General features: G+C 47.3%; 1 long non-coding RNA gene across 1 annotated transcript; it reads left to right on the top strand.

The window, feature by feature from the left end:
- Window positions 1-3144: 3144 nt before the first annotated feature.
- Window positions 3145-3991, top strand: LOC128415298 (uncharacterized). Its single transcript, XR_008330911.1, has 2 exons — window positions 3145-3254; window positions 3287-3991. It is a non-coding gene; the product is annotated as an uncharacterized LOC128415298 (long non-coding RNA).
- The last annotated feature ends 12002 nt before the right edge of the window (window positions 3992-15993 follow it).

Consider the following 15993-nt stretch of genomic DNA (forward strand, 5'->3'; position numbering starts at 1 on the left):
CATTTCCCTCAAAGCATCTAAGGAGCCCTGAGGACAATCTTTAAAAATAAATCTAACCATGACCTGGTTCCCTATGTGTCTAAATCTTAAGGAATAGCTAAAGAAACAGACTATGGAAAGAATAAGGGATCGTACTTACAAGCAAGATGAAGGAATCTTCATTTCGTCCCCAAACAAGTCAGAAACCAACTCCTCCCTCAAATAGTTGCTCTCCTTCATTTTTTCCCAAACCATAATTCAGATGCTCTGTCCAAAGTTCTCAGCCAAGTCACTCAGCAGGGGACGTGTCACAATGGAGGACATGACACGGTTACTTTAGCCACCTTGCTTAACAATGGGCATGGCACCCCTTAATATTCATTTTTCAAATGTATCTTTCAGTGGGTTAAGCGGTTTTATTCAATTTATTTAGAAAAGATCTAGAGCTAGCTTCATCCAGCACGGTGCATTTTTGGACAGGACAGGAAACAACTTGCAAATACACACACTTTTCAACATGGCGGGGTCACCAAGGGAAAAGACTTCTGGCCTAGACTCCCTTCTGGCCTAATTTTTTCAGTCCTTTTCCTTATTAAGATAATAATAACATTGATAATAGTAACAATAATATTAGCACCATTTATGCCACCTGCTGGCACAACCGAACAAAAAGGGGTCATTTCTCCACCTGGCACACTTAAGGGCAGGGCAAAGGGCGCTCCTAGCCAAGCTGTGCAGATGGCTAAAAAGATTCAGAAGACGTGCATCTTCAGTTAGGAAGCGTGCCTCCACAAAACCTGTTTCTGATGGAGGCAAGAAGGCAACATCGGTTGGCTCTCCCACGCATTTGGGAGCCTTGCGACCACCATCAAGCAGTCAGCTCTCTGCCCCAGGCGTCAGGTGACCTGGGATTTCCATCCATGCCCACAACTGTTGGACAAAAGCACCCCCAAGGATCAAAGACTTTATTAGAATAACAATAGAAATTTTTCTAACTGGATTTATGGGGAAGGGGAACTGGGCAAGGCGGGGGGACAGCTGTACTGGAGCTTTTGGCCTCACTGCTGTCACTGCCTGGAAGAGAAAAGAAGAAAAAGGATTCTTAATATTTTCATTTATGAAGATCAACACTCACCATTGGTAGAAGCACTGGTGGCATCCGTCCCCTGGTCTCTCGATCTCACATAAATTGTTCGCACTTTAATCTTTTTTCCATTTCCATCACGCATTCCTCCTTCAAACAGTCCAGGGGATGGATTTTGATGGAACGGCAACAGGAGGCCAGCAGCTCTCTCATCCTGCGCAGACTGGAACATCTAGGGAAGAAAAGGAAGAAGGTCACGAAATGGATTTCCTCGCTACTCTCTATCCCTGCATTGCAAGCCATTTCCCTCAAAGCAGCTAAGGGGCCCCTGAGGACAATCTTTAAAAAATAATCTAACCATGACCTGGTTCCCTATGTGTCTAAACCTTAAGGGATAGCAGAAGAAACAGACTGTGGAAAGAATAAGAGACCCTACTTACAAGCGAGATGAAGGAACCTTCATTATGTCCACATACACACTCTCACTAAATTCACTCTCTCACTAAATTCTCTCCCTAAATTTAGGAATAGCTAAAGAAACGGGAAACCATCAAGCTCTGCTCCGGGAGTCAGGTGACCTGGGATTTCCACCCATGCGCACAACTGTTGGACAAAAGCACTCCCAAGGAATAACAAGAGAAATATTAATTTATTTTTCTAACTGGATTTCTGGGGAAGGGACCTGAGCAAAGGCAGGGGAGAGCTGTGCTGGAGCTTCTGGCCTCACTGCTGTCACTGCCTGGAAGAGAAAAGAAGAAAAAGGATTCTTAATATTTTCATTTATGAAGATCAACACTCACCACTGGTGGAAGCACTGGTGGCATCCATCCCCTGGTCTCTCGGTCTCACATAAATTGTTCTCACTTTAATCTTTTTTCCATTTCCATCACGCATTCCTCCTTCAAACAGTCCAGAGGATGGATTTTGATGGAACGGCAACAGGAGGCCAGCAGCTCTCTCATCCTGCGCAGACAGGAAGATCTAGGGAAGAAAAGGAAGAAGGTCACGAAATGGATTCTAGTTATTTCCTCGATACTCTCTATCCCTGCACTGCAAGCCATTTCCCTCAAAGCAGCTAAGGGGCCCTGAGGACAATCTTTAAAAATAAATCTAACCATGACCTGGTTCCCTATGTGTGTAAACCTTAAGGGATAGCTAAAGAAACGGGAAAGAATAAGAGATCCTACTTACAAGCGAGATGAAGGAACCTTCATTATGTTGAAAACCACAAGTGTCAAACTAACTCTTCTCTCACTAAATTCAAATAGTTGCTCTTCCAAAGTTCTCGGCCAAGTCACTCAGCAAAGGGACGTGTCACAATGGAGGACATGACATCATCACTTTAGCTACCTTGATTAAGAATGGGCATTGTTTCCATTAACATTTATTTTTCAAATATATCTTCCAGTGGGTTAAGTGGTTTTATTCAATTTATTTAGAAAAGAACTAGAGCTGGCTTCATCCAGCACGGTGCACTTCTGGACAGGAGAAGAAATACGGTGGAAGTCTTTTTTAAAAAAACAACACACACTTTATTTAAGGTAGATAAGGACAAATTGAAATTATACAATTGAATATAAATATAGATGGGAAATGGCTATGTATTGTGAGTACTTATCTCCTTTAAAAAAATTTCACCTATGATCTTTTTCTTTTACTTCTTTATTTTTTCTTTGTTCTTTTTTCTATTTCCTGATATCTTATCTTTCATTTCACTGCATTATTGTGAATAGCATTTTATAGAGGTATAAATAACTGTAAATATGAAAAGAGACAAAATATTCTCTATTTTTTTTCCCTTGGTTATATGTAATTTCTTTTTCTTTTCTATTTTCTTTTGTTGTAAATATGTATGTTTTCTAATTTGTACTTAATAAAAATATTTTTTAAAAAAATTCAAGGGGAAAAAAGAAACACCTTGCAAACCCACACACTTTTTAACATGGCGGAGTCACCAAGGGACAACACTTCTGGGCTAGACTATGGGTGCTGTTTCTCACTTAATAGTTAAAAATAACCCTCTCAACACCCTATAGTAATCTGTCCAGTATTACGATGGACAGGAGCAGGACTTCACCCTTAGACCTCCTCATCCCCCTGTTTCTTTCAGTTTCTGCCCAGTGTGTTCTGCCATTAAACAGCTTTCCTTAGGCTGCAAGGAAGTGAAATGTCATGAGTTTCTGGGTGCCAGGTTCCCCTTTGTCTTGAGTTTCTGGGTGCCAGGCACTGAACTCCTGGACCCTGAACATCTGCGGAGTTGATCTAAGCCTTGTTTAAATTTACCCAGTGCTTTTTTCTGGGGGGGGGATGCAGGGGTACATATACCCCTAAACATTTTGGGAATCTAACAGGAGAAGAAACAAAGATTTTAGAATTTCTTAGTTTCTTCTCTAGTACGGTGAATCGTCAGTTCCAATGCTATCCCCAATTGCAGCCTCATTTCCATTCCCGGTGTTTCCTGAGTCTCAGACGTAAGCGAGCGTTTAATGTGTGGAATGGGGATGTGTGGTGTTTTAGCGATGAAAGTTTGGCCTCATTGAGGGGCCGTATTTTAATATGAGTAGGAAAATTACAAACTATTTTTCATCAACACAGCCAGAAAAGAAGTGTAAAGTTAATGAGGACTCTGTAAAAACAGAAGATGGGACAACGGTGTTGTGTAATATGAGGTAATGCATGTTCTTTGTACTTTTGTCTATTTACTGTTTTTATTTTCCTCGATTTGAACTGCAAAATGGTGATTTCCTCGAGTCAAAATGAGAGTACCCCTAAACATTTTTAAAGAAAAAAAGCACTGAATGTACCCCAAGCTCTTCGTTTGATTGTTGGTTATTAAAAACTGATTGAAACCATTTTATTTCATTCACAAAAGAAAATCTGACATGATTATGATAAAGGTTTATATAATAAAGGTGACACGTTTATTGATCCTTTTTGTAAGTTGTTTTTTGTCTACTTTAATGTATATATAGTAATCAATAAGGGGGTGGGAAACAGTTTTGAATATGAAACTGGTGGATGGCTGTCATTAATCCAGATCAATTTCATAGAATAATAGGATCTTTGAGTTGGAAGGGACCCAGGGGTCATCTATTCCAACCCCCTGTGATGCAGGAATCTCAGCAAAAGCATCCATGGCAGATGGCCATCCTAGCTCTGCTTAAAAACCTCCATGGAAGAAGAGTCCATCACCTCTCGTGGGAGTCTGTTCCACTGCCAAACAGCCCTCACTGTCAGAAAGTTTTTACGGATGTTTCGTCGGAATCTCCTTTCTTATAACTTGAAGCCATGGCTTCGAGTCCTACCCTCCAGAGCAGGAGAAAACAAGCTTGTTCCCTCTTCCATGTGACAGCCCTTAAGATTTTTGAAGATAGCTATCAGATCTCCTCTCAGTCTCTTCTTTTCCAGGCTAAACATACCCAGCTCCTTCAAGCGTTCCTCATAAGGCTTAGTTTCCAGACTCTTGACCATCTTGGTTGCCCTCTTCTGCACATATTCCAGCTTGTCAACATCCTTCTTAAATGGTGGTGCCCAGAACTGGACACAGGACTCCAGGTGTGGTCTGACCAAGGCAGGAGAGAGCAGGACTATGACTTCCCTTGATCAGGACCCTGGACTTCCGTTGGTGCATCCTAGAACAGCGTTAGCATTTTTCTGCTCCTGCACATTCCTTGTGGCCGAGGCTCAGAGTAACACTGGGATCCTTCAGTTCATGGTGTCAACATGACTGTGAGGTGTTGAAAGTCATTAACTCCTAGCCTTGTGGCCATGTCTCTGAAAACACAAACCATCCCAGCTTTTCAGAGCCAGCTATCATGGATTCTTTAATCTTTGTGTATTGCTCCACCATGTGGCTGAATCATATAAAGCACTGATTTTTATATATCTATTTTCACTTCCAAACGTTGCGGGGGGCCGTTTCCCCACAGTTTGGTGCCGCATTGGAGTGAATCGGACAATGAGAACTCCAAGATAAGTAATAATATTGGATGCATTAAGGAAATCTTACAATGGGGCAGCAACAGACAAAGAGGAAACCATTGTGTCACACCCCATTTCTGTGCCACTGAAAAACGGCAGCTGTTAAATTTTGGTCTTTTGTCAGCACCTGGTTCTGTAGTTTTTCTGCTTATTCTAAGCTCAGATCCTCTTTGGACAATCATTGTCTTTTTTAGCCATATTATATGACAACTATGATTATGGTCATGGTTACTAGTAAGATCTGCAACAGAGGCTGGAATGTGGAATGTTCTTTTTTTAAAATGATATTTTTAAAAAAATTATGCTTAACAATTTAAAATAATTTTACATCCTTAAGATATCAATGACTTCGCTTCTTCTCTTTCCATGCTTCATTTTACATATCATAAATCCCTGCATATTTTACAAAAACTATACCAATCAGTTTTCCATTACTGCATCCCTCAAAACTTATTTTCATTGTTGAATTTATCTTAATGCCGCCAGTGTTTTAAGTTGTACACAATTCAATATATTCAATAAACTTTTTCTAATCTTCTCTAAATGTATGTTCTTCTTGTTCTCTTATTCTATAGGTTAAGTCTGCAAGCTGCACATATTCTGTCAACTTAAGTTGCCATTCTTCTTTGGTTGGGACCTCGCTCGTTTTCCATTTTGGGGGTAACAAAACCCGGGCCGCAGTTGTAGCGTACATAAATAACCTTTTTTTTTGATACTTTTAAATGTGCTTTTCAATTCATCATGGATCATTTCCCAATACTCTTTTACCCTTTTACATGTCCACCACCACTTATGAAAGAACATTGGGAGCTGGGCCAGATGTTCTGGGCATCTCTTAACTCTACACTTGAATCCCCTACTCACATTTTTCCAGGTTAGGAAAGGTAAAGCTTGCAGGTTCACTGCGTGCAGGCAGATTGCTCAGTGATTACGAGTTTATCTCAGTGAAGACCTTATTTGGAAAATCAATACATCACAGGTGGTTAAGAAAGCCCAACAGAGACTCCATCTCCTCAGAGTATTGCGAAAGAACGATGTCAATCAACATTTGATGATCTCCTTCTACCGGTCAACAATAGAAAGTGTCCTTTCATATTGCATCATGGTGTGGTACGCTGGTTTGACATCATCTGATAGGAAGTGCCTACAGAGGGTGGTGAATACAGCACAAGATATTATGGGCTGTTCCGTGAATCTGCTGGATGAAATAGCGGAAGAACGTTGCCTCAGGAAGCATGATTAGTCGCACCAACAGGGTAAAGAACAGCTTCTGTCCATGGGCTATTAGGTTGCTGAATGAAAAGATAACAAGAGGGCAACTGACTTTCGGGTTTGGTGGGTGTGCGTCAGTAAACGAGGGGAATTAAGAGAGCTGAGTAGGGGGTGCTCGTGTAATCTCACTGTATACAAGTCGTACAAGTGACAACAAAGTATTTCAATTTAATTCAATTTAATTTCAATTAATCATAGCGTTATCCAAAAGGGATGAGACTGTGGCTGCAAGGGAACTCTTGGCTGCTCCCAAGTGGGGGGACGGACATTTAACTAATGTGCTACTCTAGCCGAGCAACTGATCACAGACTGCAATTCTCACAGTTCATCTGTCTGTTATGCTTCTGCCCCGAACTCTGCCTTTTTCTCCCATTTTGGGAATACGCTCTCCAGAGGTATTTGTTTTATTTCCATAAACAGCGAGAAGGCGCAATCATTAAGTGCGTGCAAGTGGACCTCCATGCACCAGTAGCCATGGAAACTCCTCCGAGAGCTTCAGTTTCCTCCTCAAGAATTAATTTACATGAAAATGCAGGTGTGGGAGCAGCACAGATCTCTAACAAGCAACGCTATTTATAGCACAGATCCATAGGCTTTTCATAGACTGGGAGGCAGGACTGAGGAGCCCATGGTGCCAGCAGGACACATCTGGGTTTGTCAGGGTTTCCATGGTCTCTGGCTGAAGAAGTTTTGCAGGGTTTTCTCCCCCTCTTCCGCCCGCAATTTCTCAAGGCCCTGCTTTTCAGGTGGTTGAACTTGTACCACCTGATTTACTGCAAAGCACCACTGCGAAGCACCACTGCAAGGGACACAGGTTGCGCTGTGGGTTAAACCACAGAGCCTAGGACTTGCCGATCAGAAGGTCGGCGGTTCGAATCCCCGCAACGGGGTGAGCTCCCGTTGCTCAGTCCCTGCTCCTGCCAACCTAACAGTTGCACATCAAAGTGCAAGTAGATAAATAGATACTGCTCCAGCGGGAAGGTAAACGGTGTTTCCGTGCGCTGCTCTGGTTCACCAGAAGTGGCTTAGTCATGCTGGCCACATGACCCAGAAGCTGTACACCGGCTCCCTCGGCCAGTAAAGCGAGATGAGCGCCGCAACCCCCGAGTCGGTCACGACTAGACCTAATGGTCAGGGGTCCCTTTACCTTTACCGTACCACTGCTTTAAAGGTACACCTAAAAAGCTGGATTCTGTGCAATTTGCATGTATTTTGCTACAGCCACCTGTGACACCAAGATGAAGCCCTAAGGCTTCCAGATTCACTTTCTGGGACTGGCTGGATGCTGAGGAGTGCTGGGAGGAACAGGCTGGGGAAGAAGGCTCAGAGCCAGGGGATTGGTGGTGCGACAACAATGAGTGGTCAGAGGGAGAAAAGGGAGCAGATGATGATGATGGCGGCGGTGGTGATGATGATTATATTTTATATACCGCCCTATACTCAGAGGTCTCAGGTTGGTTCACTGAAAATATCACAACATACCGTATTGGCCCGAATATAAGCTGCAGCAGAAAATAAGCTGCACCTTTAAAATTCGGGGGGGGGGGGAGAGGAAAAAAAGACAATACCCGAATATAAGCCGCTCCCTTAATATTCCACAGTCACACCCGTTCCGTTTTACCATATGCCTGTTTCAGCATATGCCAAGACCACATAACACTGGTCTTGAAAGACCTGCACTGGCTCCCAGTATGTTTCTGAGCACAATTCAAAGTGTTGGTGCTGACCTTTAAAGCCCTAAACGGCCTCGGTCCAGTATACCTGAAGGAGCGTCTCCACCCCCATCGTTCAGCCCGGACACTGAGGTCCAGCACCAAGGGTCTTCTGGCGGTTCCCTCACTGCAAGAGGCCAAGTTACAGGGAACCAGGCAGAGGGCCTTCTCGGTAGTGGCGCCCGCCCTGTGGAACGCCCTCCCACCAGATGTCAAAGAGAACAACAACTACCAGACTTTTAGAAGACATCTGAAGGCAGCCCTGTTTAGGGAAGCTTTTAATGTTTAACATACCACTGTATTTTAATACTTTGTTGGAAGCCTCCCAGAGTGTCTGGGGAAACCCAGCCAGATGGGCAGGGTATAAATGATAAATTATTATTATTATTATTATTATTATTATTATTATTATTATTATTATGTTGTGAATTTAAGCTGCACTTAAATTTTTGTTTGTGGGACATTCCTAGCCTTCTCATGCCTTGAGAGAGTGTCAGCACCTGGAGTCTGATGCAGATCAGCAATAAAACACCTGCTGTCAGTGAATTGTTTCTTCAAAAAAACCCCACACCAAAACAGCTCATGCTTGGTGATCACAGCCAGTCTTCCCAGTAGGTCTTGCCCCACTGAAGCTGTTACAAGGACTGAAGGTCCTCACCTTTCCACCGCTCTCTACGGCTCCTTCCCCAGCAGCCTAAGGCTCCTTTGTTTTGTCCTCTACATTTATCTGCATGTTCTGGGAGACCAGGGGCAGGGGAGCTGGTCGCAGCAGGAGGGGAAGACTCCCTGGATTCTTCAGCAGTCCGTCTGATTTCTGTTTCCTGGTTCCCCCTCCTCTCCTGCCTCTGAGTCTGGACTGCCCTCTGCCCCATCCGCTTCCTGCTCACTAAACCCTGTTGCTTCTTCAGCTTCCAGCGCCTCCTTCTCCTAGCTTTGTTTCTGGGCCCAGTTCAAATTGCTGGCTTTGAGCTATCAAGCCTTAAATGGCTCAGGACCGCAACACCTCAAGGACCGCCTCTTTCCATATGAACCTACCTGGACCCTGAGATCATCTTCTGAGGCCTTCCTTCGTGTGCCTCCTCCTTGAGAAGTCCAGAGGGTGGCAACACGAGAACGGGGCCTTCTCGGCAGTGGCTCCCCGTCTGTGGAATGCTCTCCTCGGGGAAGTTCGCCTGGCGCCTTCATTATACAGATTTAGGCACCAGGCCTAAAACGTTCCTTTTTGACCAGGCCTTGGGTTGACCTGATCGACAGCCTATACCCTTTAAAATGTGTGTGATGGCCTGGGATTCAGATTCGGATGCTGAACCTGAGGAATCCCAGCCTGCACAGAATTCCCTGCCTCCAGAAGCAGCTGAACCGCAGTTGGGGCCTGAGCCTGAAGGGTCCTCACCTGTGCTGGATCCTCAGGTGCAGGCACCAGCTGAGTCTGCTCTGGCTCCTGAGGTGATGGAGGACCCACTGCCTGCAGGTGCTCCACTCTCAGCCCCGTCAGAGGAAACTGAGGTTGCCTCTGGGTCCGGTAACCCTCCAGCCCCTCCTGAGCTGCAGAGAGGAGGAGGGAACTAAGTTCCCTAAGTTCCCGCAGGAGGAGTGCTCGCCTCCAGGCCAGGAGAGGCGACTCACCTGTGGACCGGGGCCACCCTATGCCTCGGGGCAGATAAAAGCCAGCCAGCCTCAGTCCCAGGTTGCGGGAGCAACATTGTTGGTTGTCAGTTCCTGCTTGCACCCTGTCCTGCTCGTCTGCCAGAGTTCCTGACCTCACCCAACTCCCTGCCTTGGACCCCGCTTCAGTTTTGACGGACAGCCTCCATACTGCAACCTCGACCTCGACCTCGGACTGGACTCGGACCTCGCTGCACGGTTATCCCTCGGGACCAGCACACCTTCCTTCATTATACACCTTTAGGCTCCAGGCAAAAATGGTTCTTTTTGACCAGGCCTTTGGTTGACCTGATCGACATCCTATACCCTTTTAAAATGTGACTCTTTTGGCGGGGAGGGGGGCCAGTGTTATTGGGTTGTTGTTTCTGTTTCGATTACAGTGGTACCTCATGTTAAGTACTTAATTCGTTCCGGAGGTCCGTTCTTAAGCTGAAACTGTTCTTAACCTGAAGCACCACTTTAGCTAATGGGGCCTCCCACTGCCGCCTCGCTGCTGCTGCACGATTTCTGTTCTCATCCTGAAGCAAAGTTCTTAACCCGAGGTACTATTTCTGGGTTAGCAGAGTCTGTAACCTGCAGCGTATGTAACCTGAAGCGTATGTAACCCAAGGTACCACTGTATGTGTTGTGGTGTTTTATGTTGATCTTGTTCTGTGAGCAGCCCTGAGACCCTCTGGGTATAGGGCGGTATAATTAATTACAATATTCTTTCCACAGACAGAATTATGGAGTAGAAGACCACCAATGGCGACTAATCCCGACAGCGCTTGTACTGCCTTCAGGCACAGAGGCAGCCTCTCAGTGGCAGATTTGGGTGATCGTGGGGAGGGAGGGAGCTTTTGCCCCCCTTTCCAGAGGCATATGGTTGGTCTCTGAGGAAAGAGGATATTGCATTAAATAAGCCTTTTGTCAGGTCCAGCGGGGCTCCTAAGAAGGGAAGGAAAGAACAGCTGCTGCCACGATAAGCATCCAAAACAGTTTCAGTGATGAGACTGCAGCTCCGCCCCTGCCTCCCCGCCCACCCGAGTTGTCACTGAAGCATCCCTCAGTACATCACCTACTGGCAGGGGCAGCCTGGCAAAACAGGAAGGTGCCCCCCCCCAGGACACTGCTCCTTCCCCCATCCTGGAAGCCTTGCCTGCCAGAGTTCTGCAGCTGCAGTGGATTCCAGCAGAGTTCCACAAGATCCAGCTACAAGCTGCTGCAGCCGTGCACCCAAGGGAGGCGCCTTCGGGGAACTGTTCCACAGGATTTGGCTGCCTGAAGTGGCTGCTTCAGTCTGTCTCATGAGCGAGCCGGCCCTCCCTGGCAACCATTTCACTTCAGCCCCCGATCTCCCTTTTCCTCCAAGGTAAAGGTAAAAGGTATAGGATCCCTGGACAGTTAAGTCCAGTCAAAGGTGATTATGGGGTTGCGGCGCTCATCTCGCTTTCAGGCCGAGGGAGCCGGTGTTTGTCCACAGACAGCTTTCTGGGTCATGGGCCAGGAGGACTAAACAGCTTCTGGCACAACGGAACACCGTGACGGAAACCAGAGCGCATGGAAACGCCGTTTACCTTTCCGCCACAGCGATACCTATTTATCTACTTGCACTGTTGTGCTTTCAAAGTGATAGGTTGGCAGGAGCTGGGACAGAGCAATGGGAGCTCACCTCATCATGGGGATTCAAACCGCTGACCTTCCGATCGGAAAGCCCAAGAGGATCAGTGGTTTGGACCACAGTGCTACCCATGTCCCATGCAAGGAGCTGAAGGTAGCATGAGAAGTTTCCCTCTTCCCAGTTCAGTTCTAGTACAGTGGTACCTCAGGATAAGTACTTAATTCGTTCCGGAGGTCTGTTCTTAACCTGAAACTGTTCTTAACCTGAAGTACCACTTTAGCTAATGGGGCCTCCCGCTGCTGCCACACTGCCGGAGCACGATTTCTGTTCTCATCCTGAAGCAAAGTTCTTAACTTGAAGCACTATTTCTGGGTTAGCGGAGTATGCAACCTGAAGCGTATGTAACCTGAAGCGTATGTAACCCGAGGTACCACTGTACTATGAGAGGGAAAAGAACCTGCTTCCTCCATGCCACACATAATTGTATAAACCTCCATCATTGCTAAGCTGCCCTCTCCCCCTGCTTCGGCAGCCCGGTCATTCAGTAGCCTCCTCCTGAACCTTTTCCCTTTGGAGACAAGCCTTCCCAGAGCTGAACACAAGATCCAAGTGTGGCTGCACCACAGATTTGTAGAAAGGGCAGCTGTGATCTAGGTGAACCCCACGCTTGTGGGATGTGAAACACATAGCAATCAAGTACAACATTCCTAGAATGGTCATGCTAGGGGATGCTTTGTACCAGCCAGGAGAAAACTTCCTGTTTCCTCCTGAGCGGGGACAAACTTCCTCTGCATGTGACTAGATGTGCATGTGGTCTAATCTAGGTAGGGGAGCACACGTTCTTCTTTTGCTTCTTCTCCTCCATTTTGTTTTTCCACATGTTAGCAGAAGTGACTGTCGGCAGTCACATGGGACTAACTCCCTTATGGGATAGTTCCACATGTATATATACTTTTGTAACCTAAGTCTGCCTTCAGGGATCCAACTGTAAACTGAATGAATGTGAGTAAATTGCTTTTACACAGACTTTAATAAGATTGTCGTGTCTGTTCTTTTTAAGAGGGACAAGAAGGGATCTTACCAGGAATCTTATACAGAGAGGCTCAGATGAGCCTGCAACAAGCAAACCGCTGTGCGTTTAAAGGGGAATGTTTAAACTCTGCTACGATATAGAGCCTGCTAATGCAAGTTAGGAAGGATATCATTAAACAATATATCCTCTCCTGCCTCCCTGAACATTCCCACAATGGTAAAAGATCATTAGGAAAGGGATCCGAAAAAAGACTGCCAGTGCCACGATCTCTTAACATGACATTTGCCCTTTTCACAGCTGCCACAGGCTGAGCCAGTGGTTGCATTAAGCTGCCTGCTATAAGTTGCAGGATTTGTTCAACTTGAGTATTAGCATCTAAATAAAAGGGAGTGACAGAGAATGGTCCCTAAAATGATGGGGAAGGGAGCCTCCATTGAGTCCTGCTGGTGGCTGTTTTTAGCTGCCTCTTTTGGTTACTCCTCACCCTGCTCCCCCCCCACAAAATAAATTCTTATCCTCCCACTGTGACTCTGAGATCTCATCCCTAGTTTAGTATAAGCCTCGTCCTTTGAAAGGATTTGCTGCCAAGGAACTACATAGCATCACTTCCGAATGGATTGCTTATTCTTTGGAAGAAAATAGGTCATCTCCCCTTCCTTCTGCCTTTCATCCAAAGGAAGACTCCCTCTCCATGCCTGCCCCACTGCTCCCTTCGACGGCAGCATCTTTTCTAACGGCATAGACCATGCCGAGCGTGCAGAAAGCTTAGCATGATGCTCCGAGTCTGGGACTGAATCATTGACTGTCATACAGCCGTTAAAAGCTGACACTCTCTACCTGGGGCACGGGAGGGGAAGAGCTGCAGCAACAGCACCTAGCTAAGAGGTGAGTCGCAGCATCCTTTGAATTCGGGGCGGTCCCCTGCAGTCCTCCCTGGAACTTGCCTTCATCTTGGTTCCTTTGTACCTCTGCATGCCGGGCAAGCAAGCCAGGGGAAGGCAGGCAATGTTGCTACCACTGTAGCCCTCCAAGGAAGCCCCATCTGGGAAAACTGGTCCAAAGGCCCCTGATGTTGCAACTTAAAAGGGGCTGCCAAATTAAGGGCAATGTTCTGGCACAGCTCTAAACTTCCTGGCCAAGTCCTGTAGGAGACACCCTGCACATGCCTGCTAAAAGGGACGAGGGTAGCGCTGTCATCTAAACTAGGGTTACCAGATGTCCCCTGTTCCCGGGGACAGTCCCTGGGTTTGCAAATCTGTCCCTGGAACGTCCCCAGATTTGCAAAGCTGTCTCTGGGAAATGTGGCAGAGGCGGCAGCGGCAGCCAGCAGCCCAGAGCCTGCTTGGTAGCGCAGTGGGCTCTGGCTGGCTTCAGGAGCTGCTCGCTGCCGTGGCCACTGCCACTGCCAAAGGGGAACCGGGGACGTCCAGCGGTGCAGATCTCCTGCCCCCTTCCCCCCTTGTTTTGACTGATTGGGGGAGGCTTGGGAGTTGTGGGTGGGCTGCCGTTGCCCAGTTTTTAAAAAACTCTGTGCATTTATGTTTCACAGGGTGCGAAAGAAGGGCTTTGCACCTTTATACAATATGCATGTGTGCTTGGGCCCAGGGTCTTTTGCCTCAGCACCCCCACTATGGACTCCCTGTTGCTACTCAGCTTCAAAAAAAAAAATCATTGAAAAAAATCTGGTACCCATAGTCTAAACCACTGAGCCTCTTGGGCTTGCCGATCAGAAGGTTGGTGTGTTTTGGAACCGCTAGGTTGGCAGGAGCTGGGACAGAGCAACGGGAGCTCACCCCGTCGTGGGGATTCGATCCGCTGACCTTCCAATCGGCAAGCCCTAGGCTCTGTGGTTTAGATCACAGCGCCACCCGTGTCCCTATAACAAGCAACCACTACAGAATAAGGATCCATGTCCAGTCACAAAAGCAAAAACCCACCAGGTGACGGCAAGTGCGGCTGTCAGCCTTCCTGGCAGACTGCCTGGGGATGTGCTGGTCTGCTCCTATGAAGTGGGCTCCTTGTCTCCTTAACCTTACCTTCCTGCATGCAAAGGTACAAAATCAGCTGGTCCTAGTTCTGCAACGGGGTCTGCAAGGTAGTAGGATGGGTTTGGGGAAGAATATCAGCTGGAGGGGTTCTCTGCCATAATTTGGCTGAATGAAACTGGGTAGCTGGCCTCCTGAGAAAGACCGGGAGGAGGATCCTACAGAGATGGACTTCCCGTACAGGTGTTTGCAGATGTTGTGCGGACTTCTGGAGAAGAGCAGGGATGAAATTGAAGTGTTGGCAAATAAGGCACACAGATAGTGAAAGCAGTTGCCCGCTGGGTGTCCAGAACCCTTTATTACATAAAAACAGAACTGTCTTCAAACAAAATAAAAACAGAGTCCTGTGCAGGGACCAAACTTTCCCTGGGAATTGTGTCGCTCCCCAGGCAAGTGACAACATTATCTGAGAGTACCCTTTTGTTGGGTGAGCTCAGCACCTTTCTATACTTCCTTTTTGGGATGGCTGCAGCTGGATGACTCCAAAACACACACCCTGCTGTTATGGCCTGAGAGTAGCGGCTTCGTAGGAGTGGTGGATATGCAAAGAAGGCCCCCCTGGAGGCAGGGGAGGGTTTCAGGACCCAAGAAGCTGCTGCTCCCATGCACAGCACCTTGCAAAGCAAGACTCCACAGCACAGACCCCCTTGAGTCACCCACATTTTCCCAGACACACCCCGTCTCTGCTCACCCTCTGTTTCCATCTCCTCATATCTCTCCCCGCCATTACTTGGCGGAGCGACAATTCCATGGGTCAGAAAGCTCAAACCTTTCCTCTGCCACTGAGCCTCAGGGTCCCTCTCCCTCCTCTGCCATCCACATGGTGGCATGGAACACAATGGCCTGGGTATCGCTTGCCCGGTTGAGGGGGGGCGGGTTAGAGGAAGAAATGGCCGCCCATGGGGTTTGCCAGCCCCCTTCCTTTTGCACCAAGGCCCACCTCCTCCGAGAGGCATCCCACTGTTGGTTTGCATAAGGGAACTGATGTGTTCTGTTCTGACACCCAGGCCGAGGTATCAAAATGTACAATGAAAACACGGGCTGGTGGCAACCTCAGCACAATTTGGAACTTGACCGCTTGGGCTATGGCAGCAGGCCACCAAACGGGACCCCTTCTCCTGTGCAGCTGAACGGGGCAAGTGAGCAATGGGCCTTATGGCTGAAAGGGGCAGGGAGGTGTATGGCGCATGGCGCATGGCGCATGCAATGACACTGCGAGGCTGCCCAGGAGAAGCCAGAACTGGGTGTGGAAATAGGAGAAAAGAAGGGGCCACTGGGACACAGCCCTGCTTGGGTGTCAGCCTTATTTGCTGCTAGCAGCTTCAAAGAGACACTGCAAGACCTCTTTCGGCTTGGATGGGGCTTCCATTCTTGGTAGCGTTTTCATGGTGCTTGGATCCGACCGTTGCCCATCCTCTGCTGGATCTGACTGCTACTCCTCTGATCTGCTCAGAGGGATTGGCTCCTGCTCTTGCCTAGAGAAAGACTGTGTGGTTTATACAAAAGCAGCCCTGTTTTAAATTCAGCTGCCGCCGCTGCTGCTGCTGGAATAAAAATGAACCCGCATCAGGCTTAGGGTTGCAGCTTTCACTTGTAGACCCATCTGGCCGCTCTCCTCACCC

This window comes from Podarcis raffonei, chromosome 6, assembly GCF_027172205.1.
Source record: "Podarcis raffonei isolate rPodRaf1 chromosome 6, rPodRaf1.pri, whole genome shotgun sequence".
NCBI lineage: Eukaryota > Metazoa > Chordata > Lepidosauria > Squamata > Lacertidae > Podarcis > Podarcis raffonei.